Below are 10835 nucleotides of genomic sequence, written 5' to 3'. Positions count from 1 at the left end.
ACAATGCTTTCTTCCCCTAAAGAAGTCACTCAGTAGAACTGCTTTGTAAATTTTAAGCCTGTGCTTAAGAGTCCTTGTAGCCCAAATCCATCTTCATGGCTTGTCTTTCCAAGTCATATCTGTTTTCCTCAAAGGATAAAGAAGAGAAGTCTTCTACTTTTTGTCAGGTTTCTTGCCTCTTAATAAAGATTAGGCCCATAGTAGTTATTTGAGTCTGGTGGCCAATGGCATGATGTGTGCTTAGGAAGAGAAGCAGTTGGATTTAGGGTTGTCATCTGAGGATAAAGCTGGAAAGAACAATGAGAGTTGAGCAGAGAAGCCACCCTCCGCCCCCCTCCCCAGCCCATCTAAGAAGGAGGCATGGTCTTCATTCAGTAAGACAAGGGAGTCAATAGGCATCATTCACAAGACTGCATCTGCAGCATGACCTTTCTGAAGGTACACCTCAGGTTGGCACTACTGGAGGCCATTGTGACAAGACTGATCCAGGCAAGCCCTACAGCCTGAGGAAGAAATAAAGATGTGAACATGCCATTGTCCAAGAACCGTGCTAAGGCTGTAGAGACAAAGATAGTCAGTCTCAACCTTTAGGATCTGAGGAGCAACCAGAATGTGAGCTGCTTGTAGACCCAAATACCATCACTGAAATGGTCTTGGTTGACCTTGAGTTACACTCACCTTGTAGCTCAAGGTACCACTTTCTCCTTAAGGAAATAAATGTCCCTCCTTACCAACACTATTGGACCACAGAGACTATGTAGACTTGGCTTGGGAGCACAGGACCATTTCTGTTTTCCAGGGCAGGAGACCATGGAGAATTAGAGAGGACATGTCAGAATCTGGTAGAAACTGGACAAGGAAGGAAGGAAGGAAGGAAGGAAGGAAGGAAGGAAGGAAGGAAGGAAGGAAGGAAGGAAGGAAGGAAGGAAGGAAGGAAGGAAGGAAGGAAGGAAGGAAGGAAGGAAACAAAGTGAACATGTAACCTGGAAATTTTCATGATAGAAGGAAAGAAAATTGAGCAATGCAGAGCAATGACTAGGGCTGGTGCCCATTATCAGGTGTCAAAGACTCAAATGAACATGTAGAATAAATTAGCATTCATGACAATCCCCAGAAACTGTAGGAGGACCCCTTTCCCAGACACTGAACTTCTAGTCTAAACTCTAGAGGCCCTCAGAATGACTGTAGTTTCAGCTTACAAGAAATGTGGCTTTACTAAACTGGTGAACTACAATATTCTGGTTACTCCAGATTTATCTGTATAAGCAATCTGTATTCTAGGAACTGACTCTGCTCACAACATTAGTCATGATTTTTGTTGTTGTTGTTTGTGGGATGAAAAGAAACAAAGGTAACCTGAATTGAGACTTTTTTCCAACCAGAAGGCTTAGGAGCTTCCTTTGTTCACCCTGACCTCTGTGATCAGTAAAACAGTTACTGTCAAAGTGACACAGTTTCAACCTTCAAACTTCCTGCTGTAGTTCAGATGTGGAATGTCCCCCAAAGCCTCCTGTGTGAAAGGTGTAGTCCCCAGCATGTTACTTTAAGAGGGAGTGTCTACTGGAGATGTTAAGTTTTAGGTCACTAGGGCTATGCCCTTAAAGGAAGTATGAGACACTGGTTTCTTCATTTTCCTGTCCCTCCCTATCTGTGAAGTAACTGTTTTTTTTCTCTGCTACACACTTTCTGCCTGATGTTCTGTCTCATCACAAGCCCAAAACCAATAGGGCCAACCAACTGTAATCTGGAACCTCCAAAACCATGAGCCAGAATAAACTTTTCTCTTTGTAAGTAGCTTAGCTCAGATATTTGTTATAGGGACAGAGGGCTGACTGACATACTACCAGAGGAAGCTATACTCCTGAGCTAAGAACTCAACTTGATTCAATTCAGCACACTCAAATCCCTCCCCCAACCCAATTCTGTGGGCTTTATTATATATGATCAAGTAAGTTAGAATGAAGCTGTCTCCAAGTTCTCATTTTTATTTCATACTGACAATATTATTTTTATCAAGCTCATATTTCAAGGAGCTTTATTCTACTCTGATTTTCTTGAACCAGGGGAAATTATCTTGTTCTTTTCTTTGAGTTGAAAGAAAACCTTCCCATAGCTAATGTTTATCAGTGGCACAATTTCTTTTGCAGAAAAAGAAAAGAAAGAAAGAACAAGAGAAAAGAAACCCTCTTAACATAGAAGGAAAAGGAATGTCAGGGCTGGGATGATAGAAAGCACTACTTAGGAGGGCTTCACCTTCTATTCCTCCCTCAAAATGCTGACTTGGAGGGCTGGGTGGCTCAGTGGTAGAGCGCTTGCCTTGCATGCTCGAGGCCCTGGGTTCGATTCCTCAGCACCACATAAGCAAAAAGAAAAAAGCCGGAAGTGGCGCTGTGGCTCAAGTGGTACAGCACTAGCCTTGAGCTGAAGAGCTGAGGGACAGCGCCCAGGCCCAGAGTTCAGGCCCCACGACCAACCCCCGCCCCCCAAAAAAATGTTGACTTGGAGACCAGCCCTTGTCTGGCCAGAATTCTAGATGCTAGGCCTTAACTCTTTCATGGAAAGACCTCTGGGAAAAGATAGGGTAACCTGAAATAGCAAAGGGATGGAGATTAGTCAGAGCTTTCCAGGAAAAGAAAAAAAAAAAAAGAACAAATAGGAAAACTCACATACAGATTTTTTTTAAAAAAAAGTGGTCCCCCCAGGAAATGGAAACAAGAGAGATTTTTTTCTTTTTCTCTTTTTGTGTCTTGCTTGTTTCTTTGCCCATCTTTGGAAGGGTAAGAGGGAGCACAAAAATGGAGGTATATAGGGTGAACAAATGCAGCAGTGGTACTCAGTAGAAATTACGTTGAAAATAAACTATACACCTTGTAGGCAAGGATTGGGAAAGGAAAAACTGGGAGAGAACTAAGGAAGGGGTGACACTGTCTAAAAAGTAATGTGCTCATAACCTGACCTATGAAATGGTTAGGTAAATCACCTTTATAATAACAATAATTGTTTTTTAAACAGTGGTTGCCTAGCAAGCACAAGCCCTGAGTTCAGTCACAAGCAAGCAAAAGAAAGAAGGAAAGAAGGAAGGAAGGAAGGAAGGAAGGAAGGAAGGAAGGAAGAAAAGGAGGGAGAGAGGGAGGGAGGGAGGGAGGGAGGGAAGGAAGGAAGGAAGGAAGGAAGGAAGGAAGGAAGGAAGGAAGGAAGGAAGGAAGGAAAAGCCAACTGAGTAGAGAGGAGGAGAGACATAAATTTCAAAGAATGGTGCCTACAATTACAGGGGCTGGATTCCAAAGTGTAGAACAAGTCAGCAGCTAGAAATTCAGGCAAGACTGGATGCAATCTTCTTTCTTCTCAAGCAGGAAGCCTCAGCTTCTACTGAACACCACATTTTCTTTTTTCTTTTTTTTTAAGGGTAGACTTTATTGCAATTTGTCTTCATTGAAGTTTTTTTAATTTTTATTTTTTTTATTGTGAAAATACTGTATAGAGGGGTTACAATTACATGGGCAAGATAATGAGTACATTTCTTATCAAGCATTGTAGCCTCCTCCTTTTTTTCCCCTTCCCATCCCTTCCCATCTCCCCCCCCCTCCCCGCACCCCTGAACACCACATTTTCAAGGGTAAATTCCTTTACTTCAAGTCAATGGGTAGTAAAGATAAATACATCTACCAAACACTTTCCAAGCAACATACACAAGTCTGTGGCTAAAGAATTGGATATGGTCACCCAGCCAAATTGACACATAAAACCAACCTTCACTGGGGAGCAGGGTAAGTAAAGGAGGTGGAGGCCACTCAGAATATTCATGGTAGCTGATTATCACCATCCCATACAAAAGCATTTTAATATAAATACCAACCCTAGTATATCCTCTAAATTAGGTTTTTACAAAAGCTCTTGACCTTTTTTAGGTTGCAGCTACAAGAAGGATTATTGGTAGCAAGAATCAGGAAAGAGGGAGACCCAAATTGGGGTACCAAAGAACAAATCTTAGCAACTGTGATTGAACACTGAAGTATTTGGTCTCCATGAGAGAATTCTGATCCCAAGCCATTGCAGGGAAAACTGTCACAGTCCAACTAAGAAGAAAGACTACTAGTATAAAAACAACAATTCCTATTCATTGATAATCTGCTAAATGATATCTCAGGAAGCCTACATAATAACATTTAAATGATTACAGTTTTGTAGCATAGGGGAAAAAAGAATCAAGCAGTTATTCCACCATAATACATATAAAAAGCAGGAGAGTTGAAATGTCAATGTACCTCCATTCAAACCAAAATTTTAGCTTTTTGAAACATAATATTATAGAAGCAAATTGGTATGTTTACCAGATGTAAGCTCTGATGATTTGGTTTGCCCTGGTTCAGGTAGTCTGTAGTTTCCATTGTCTAGTTTATCTCCTAACCAAGACTCAGATAATATTGGCTGGGTTAATATCCCCAAAGAGGCTTGGTTTTATTTTGGTCCTGCCAAACTCTTAAGTTTTCATCCCCTTCCCTAAATCCAATGTCCAATGCTGAAGTTTTTAAGAGGAACACAAACTATGGTTGCTATTTGAATGCACATAACTCCATTAACAATGCAGTACCTGACTACAAAATTTATCTGCATGTTTCACGGCTGCATCATTTTTGAATGGCATCCTCCTTGTCCCCAAAGCAATAATACTTTGATTGCAAACTATTTCCCTTACCAAATAAACTCCTTCCCATCGAGAGCTGCTACCATGGAAATCTATGCGATAGATTCATTTCTGTGGCATGGCATATCAAATTTGACAACATAATTTTGACATTTGGTAAAAGCAGATCTTTGTTTACATCTTCATAAGACTTGTTTAATAGCATTTTTCTCAAATCTCCTATGGTACATACTTTATGCTAATATCAACAATGGGGTGAGGGGAGAGACTAGTCTTGTCTTGTTGTTTTGGTTTGTTTTTTTTTGTCTTTGTTTTTTTGGTTTATTTTATGTATTTTAGACATTGGAAGGAGTTTTCACAAAACTATAGGGCCACCTGAAGTCAGGCTGGAATTTAAAAAGTGATTTACCATATGGGTAATGTTAATTATCAATTCAGTTAATCATGACCCATCCCTCCCTTGCAATGGCCATAGCCACATACATTCCTCAACATACACTCTGTTGCCAAACTCTCTTGAAAAGATTATTCTGAATTGGATTCATGAGAAACAAATTGGACTTATTTCACTCCAAGAAATTGGAATCACATATAATAAAATAATGCCAAATTATACTTGGAACTAGGAAATGCTTGGTTCCGATTTCTTGTGACAAAATAGTTCCAGATTACAGCTAAAGTGTGCAATGTGGAATAAACGCTTTCTTATTTTTAGATAGTTCAAATATCTCTAGCATTGTGTTATTTGCACACAAAAAAGTTCTTATCACTGTTCCTCAAAGGGTAAAATTCTATATGAAACGTTTCCTTGGACACCATCCAAAGGTGTTTATCTATTGTGGTCACAGAGAAAGAGAAATCTTTATTAAATATTGGGTTCATAGTTAACATTAAAAATAACCCAAGTAGTATTTCACAGTGAATTCCTTTGAAATCTACTGAACTCAATGCTAATAGCTTGCTATTGACAAAATAATCTGTCATTTTACTCTACTCAAATGACAATTGCCTCAAGGTTACTTCTGTGTTACTGTCATATAGAGAGGAAAATAGAGAGGGCAGAGCTGCACATAGTTCAGCATGTCAGTGAGTTAACTGCTAAGGCCTCAGAAAGCATATTACAACCAGTTCAATTTTGAGAATATCTATCATTGAAAGTATTGATACATCCCATTTATATATTCCAAGGTTACTTTTTTATCATTATATCCTGAGCTCATACAAAGGGCTGAGAAGTGTTATCCTCCATTTGTGTATGCCAAGATATTGGCAGAGAACCTCCTTGGACACATGTGTGTGTTAGGGACAGTGAAGGAACACTATGGTTTATCACTTATCTTTCTACCAATCACTCCCTTAATCCATCCACCCACCCACCTTATTCTCCTGATGGATTTCAAAATAAGTTGCATAGTTAAATCCCAAACACCTGTGCACCTTGAGCACCAACTCAAGTTCAAGACAACAAAGAAGGTTAGGAAATGGTGCGATCAAACTGGAGAGTGAGAAAGAACCCACAGGTGTGTGTTGGAAGTGGGGGGGGGGTGACTTGCATAAGAGAGGCCTAGAGGCTGTGGACAGGCAAGGAAAGATGATGAAGGCCTGGACCAGAGTAGAGGTTGTACCCATAGGAGAAGACAAATAGAATTGCAAGCTCTTAATGATTGATCAGGGTAATGGCAGACAGGGGAAGGGAGTGGAAGGAATCTCTAGTAACTCCCAAGTGTCTACTTGGGTCAATAGGTAAACTAGTAGGCTGTATCTATTTAGAAAATGACATTAGGATAGTAAAACAAGTATGGGAAAGGAAGGTGTAGTTGAATTTGGTATATAATTTTTGAGTGTCCATACAGCTAGCTAACTGAGCCAATGTAGAATAAGATCAAGAGATCTTCAGGGTCTGCAGAATTTTGGTGACTTCTAGAGCTTTAATCTAAAGAGAGAATGTGGCCCAGCAACAGGAACAACTTCACACAGCACATGTACTGAAAAGGAAGGTAGGGAATACATGCTCAGGAAAGCAACTGAGGAGCAACATTTGGTGAGGAATGAGGAGAACTAGGAAGATCAGAGTCTTGGAGGTGAGGAATGAAAGATGATTTCAGAAGTCCAAAGTGTAAAATGCTAAGTCCAAAAAAGATGTCTGGATTGAGGGAAGTCTATGGTATTTGAGCAAGAGATTGTCAGTGTCCTTAGCAGAAAAGAGGCTTTGTTTGTTTTGTTTGTTTTTGGAGCTAGGGAAAGTTCAACCAAATTTCAATGAACTAAGCATGGAATGACAGATGAGGTCATAGGTGCAGTACATGGAGATCAATTATTCTAGAAATTTGGCTTTGAGGAAGGAAAAAGGTGAGGTTTGCGTATTTAGAGGACAATGTAGGGTTTGGAAGGATTTGCAATGAGTGGAATACTGGACCACACATAAATAAATGCTTAGAGTGTTGAGTCGACCTCAAAATTCATTGGCTGGCACTGATGGCTTTTATTGCATAGGTGTTTGATCTCCCTGGTTGTACATGGACTTCTATAAACAAGTGGGACCAAGTAGGAACATAAAAGCTTGAACATGGCATTTACTACATCTCATCTTCCAGTTGAAGCATCTAAAGACAAAAGAGAATGAGTAGCTCAAGGTCACCCACAGTACTTACGTAAAGAATTCTGCCAGGGTCCAGATTTTCCAACTGCAATTGTAGGAAATTTTCAACTAAGAACATCTCAAAGGCATAGCCCTGATCCATGAATTTCCTTCACTGTCTCCTTGCAGTGTGGTTGTCTTTGGGTAAAAACCCAATTCTACTTTTACTTCCAAATTCGAATTGATTTGTAGATACAAAACATCAGTGCAGTGTATCTTTACAAATTCTTATCACCTCTCACCTTTGCTCAGTTCTGCCTAGTTGAGAGTAGTTGCATGTCACTGCAGGGGAACTATTTATGATTTTTCTGGGGTGTTGATAGCAAATGTGTGGGCTGATGTTGGATTCCAGATAATTAAAGGACACGGACAAAACCTTGAGCCTTTTCCATTCCAATTCCTGCTTCTTCAGCTCCCTCTCCAACTTACTTTACTGAGCTGAACCGAAAACCCTTTGGAATCACCTAATGTTAGGCAATGTAGTTGCCCTATGCAGCAAAAGAGAAGTAACTACATTTCTTGCTACTTTCCCAAAACTTTTCTCTTGTTATTTGAAAAGCACAATAATTTTCTACTACTTACTTTCCACTGATGTAAAACAGATTTGTCGGAAACCTAAAAGAAAGCTCCATTTTATATTGGCTTTTCTTTTATTTATTTTTTCCTGGTAGACCACTGCAATCGCATGGCTGTGCAATGCCTATATTGGGCTTGGCTACTACACCAGCCTGCACTTACAAAAAAAAAAAAAAAAGTTATTTTCTAGATGTAGTGAGAAAAAGCTGAACTAATACCATCTGCCTCTCCGAAGTGCTTTAATTGTATTGGCAAAAAAGAGCATTTCTTATTATTTTTTTAAAGCTGACTGTAATTGGATGGTTAAGCAGCCCTGTTACAAGAAGAATGATAGTGTTACCCACAGTAGATTTTCTTAAAATGATCACACTCTCCTCAGAGCACTGGAAAGGCATTTGTGAGATCCTATGGGGGTCAGAAAGCTTCCCAACTTGCCCACCTAAGACTGTCTTCCTGATCCACTCCTCTGTCTTCTCATCCACACTCACCCTGTTCTAGTTGGCGACCCATGCTTCTTTCCATATATATCTAATGGTAATTAGGTAGTGTTTTTATTGGTCTGGTAGTTCTTGCTTCTTTATTCCATCCTGGTGGAAAACCATTTTCTTCCTGTGCATCAATCAAACTTTGCTTTTTTTTTTGGGGGGGGGGTCCGGTCGTGGGGCCTGAACTCTGGGCCTGGGCGCTGTCCCTCAGCTCTTCAGCTCAAGGCTAGCGCTCTACCACTTGAGCCACAGCGCCACTTCCGGCTTTTTTCTTTTTGCTTATGTGGTGCTGAGGAATTGAACCCAGGGCCTCATGCATGCAAGGCAAGTGCTCTACCACTGAGCCACCTTCCCAGCCCAAACTTTGCTTTTAAAGATACTCCATCCCCAAAGTTGACCGACTAACATGAAATCACAGGTCTGCATCTTATGTTGGGTGAATTTGGGAGGGATAGGCATCCAATTCGTGTTTGAGAGGCCAGATGCAGTAAACTTTAGCTATACGGTCAGGCTAGAGAGTCAAGAGCTCAGGTGATGTGAGGTGAAGGCTATGAATCAACAGAGAACTAACACTTTCTGAAAAGGAAAGGTGCTAGAACAAGGGGAAGTCTACCACAGGAAGACAAAGGTATTTATTTGGCAGAGAAATAATTCAAAGAGAAATAGAAGGTTTAAAGAGATTTCTGGAGACAAATGTGTGCAGTTTAACAAGGCATTTTACAGCTGCCCTTCTCTCTCTTGGGCTAGGAAGACATGGTTTCAAGGATAAATGTCTACAGGAGCTAAAGCAGAGACCAAGTTATTGTTATTTATTGTTATTTATTTTTTGTCCAACTCACACTGAGGCAGCTCCTAACCCACCCTACATAGGGGATGCTGGATCTTGGTTGAGCACAGTAGCTCAATACTGGTGTTTAATTTACTAAACTAATGGTTTATATAGTAGAATATACAGTTGTTCTCTCTTTGCCTCTGCTTAGAACTATGTTCTAAGTACAAGATTGGGTCTATGAACACTTTGTATCTCCCTTAAGTGATGTATGGGGGATGGATAGAGGTAAATTGAAACACTTCTGTACTGTATTGCCTTTTCAACCCACTTGTTTACAATTTACCAACCACTTAAAGGTTACAAAGGAAATCCCTTATGATTTATTGCTTGGAAAGATGATGCAGAGAATTTGAGGGAGAATCACTAATAAATTGATGGAGAAGCACTTTGTTAATACAGAGTGCTATTGAAATGCATAACAAGGAGTGGCCTCTTCAAAGTCATTCACTCAAGAAGAGGCTAGAAATCTGGAAGCCTGGCTCTTCATCTAGCAGGCCCTGGCACACAAAGCTTGAATAGAAGATGCCTTTGACCCCACTTAGATACTCCAAAAGGGGTGCCCACTTATTTCCAAGCAGTATTCTAGGCTTGGATAACCAAGTCAAACAAGAAATGGAACCATGCTTTTCAAGTCTGGAGGCAAGAACAAATCACCTGAGATCTTGGAACTCATTCTGGAGATGCTGTATTTCAAATAAGCTTTTGGGCTAAGCCAAGACTATGGGTCCAAAATGCAGCTACGGTTGAAAGCACATGGAGAGGCACATAAGCCCTGTCACCACCAGGACTTCAATAGTTGCCAAAGACCAACTCTAAAGGAATAGAGCATTGTTTGTTTGTTGTTTGCTTGTTTGTTAGCAAGCTACCAAAATGAATGTATCCAGTTGAGTGTAAGTCGAAGGCAAACAGCGGTGGGAGTTAAGAAGAGAATAGGGCTCTGATTGAAGACTGTGACATACATGTTTTTGTTAATGTCCCATGTGCAGATAGACCCAAAGATATTTACACTTACAGGTGAGTAGATAAACTATAGAGAAGACTGTAGGCTTGTCAGTTCAAGGTCCATCGCCAAGGCTGGCATATATAAAGCTCCATTTTCAATGTTTTTTCTTTTTTAAAGAAGAAATTTTTATCTCTATTCTCCCTACTATAAGCAATGAATTTGATGCATCTCCTTTTTATTTTGGTAATTGTTCAGATATAATTTACAATATATCTTTTGTTTTGTTTTGAATCTGAGGTATGTAGCCAGTGAAGTAAAATGACCTTCATTAGGAAGGCTGCTGAATTTACACATATGGATGTGCCTAAATCAAGTCATCGAATATTTTTCTGCTGCTCTGTGCACATGTTTTAAATGTGCATAAGTGACATTGTGCAACAGAGATCATTGTGTTCCTTACCTCATTCCGCAGCACACTGTTTTCAAGGTTGATGTATGCTGCTGTGTTTACATATTTGCGTCCAACTGCGTGGTAGGATCCCCTATTGTGTATCTGCCACGTTTCATTTGACATTTCCCAATGAAAGACATCTAAATTGCTCCCAACTCTCTTTACCACAAATAACTCCAGAGTGAGCATCCTCATTAATGTTCTCTTGTGGACTCATGAGATTTTTTTTGGGGGGGGGGGAGCCTGGGATATATAACCAAGAAAA

Source organism: Dipodomys merriami, unplaced genomic scaffold (genome assembly GCF_024711535.1).
Source record: "Dipodomys merriami isolate MVZ:Mamm:240054 unplaced genomic scaffold, mDipMer1.0.p SCAF_16, whole genome shotgun sequence".
NCBI classification, from domain to species: domain Eukaryota; kingdom Metazoa; phylum Chordata; class Mammalia; order Rodentia; family Heteromyidae; genus Dipodomys; species Dipodomys merriami.
Note: the sequence above shows the minus strand (reverse complement) of the source record.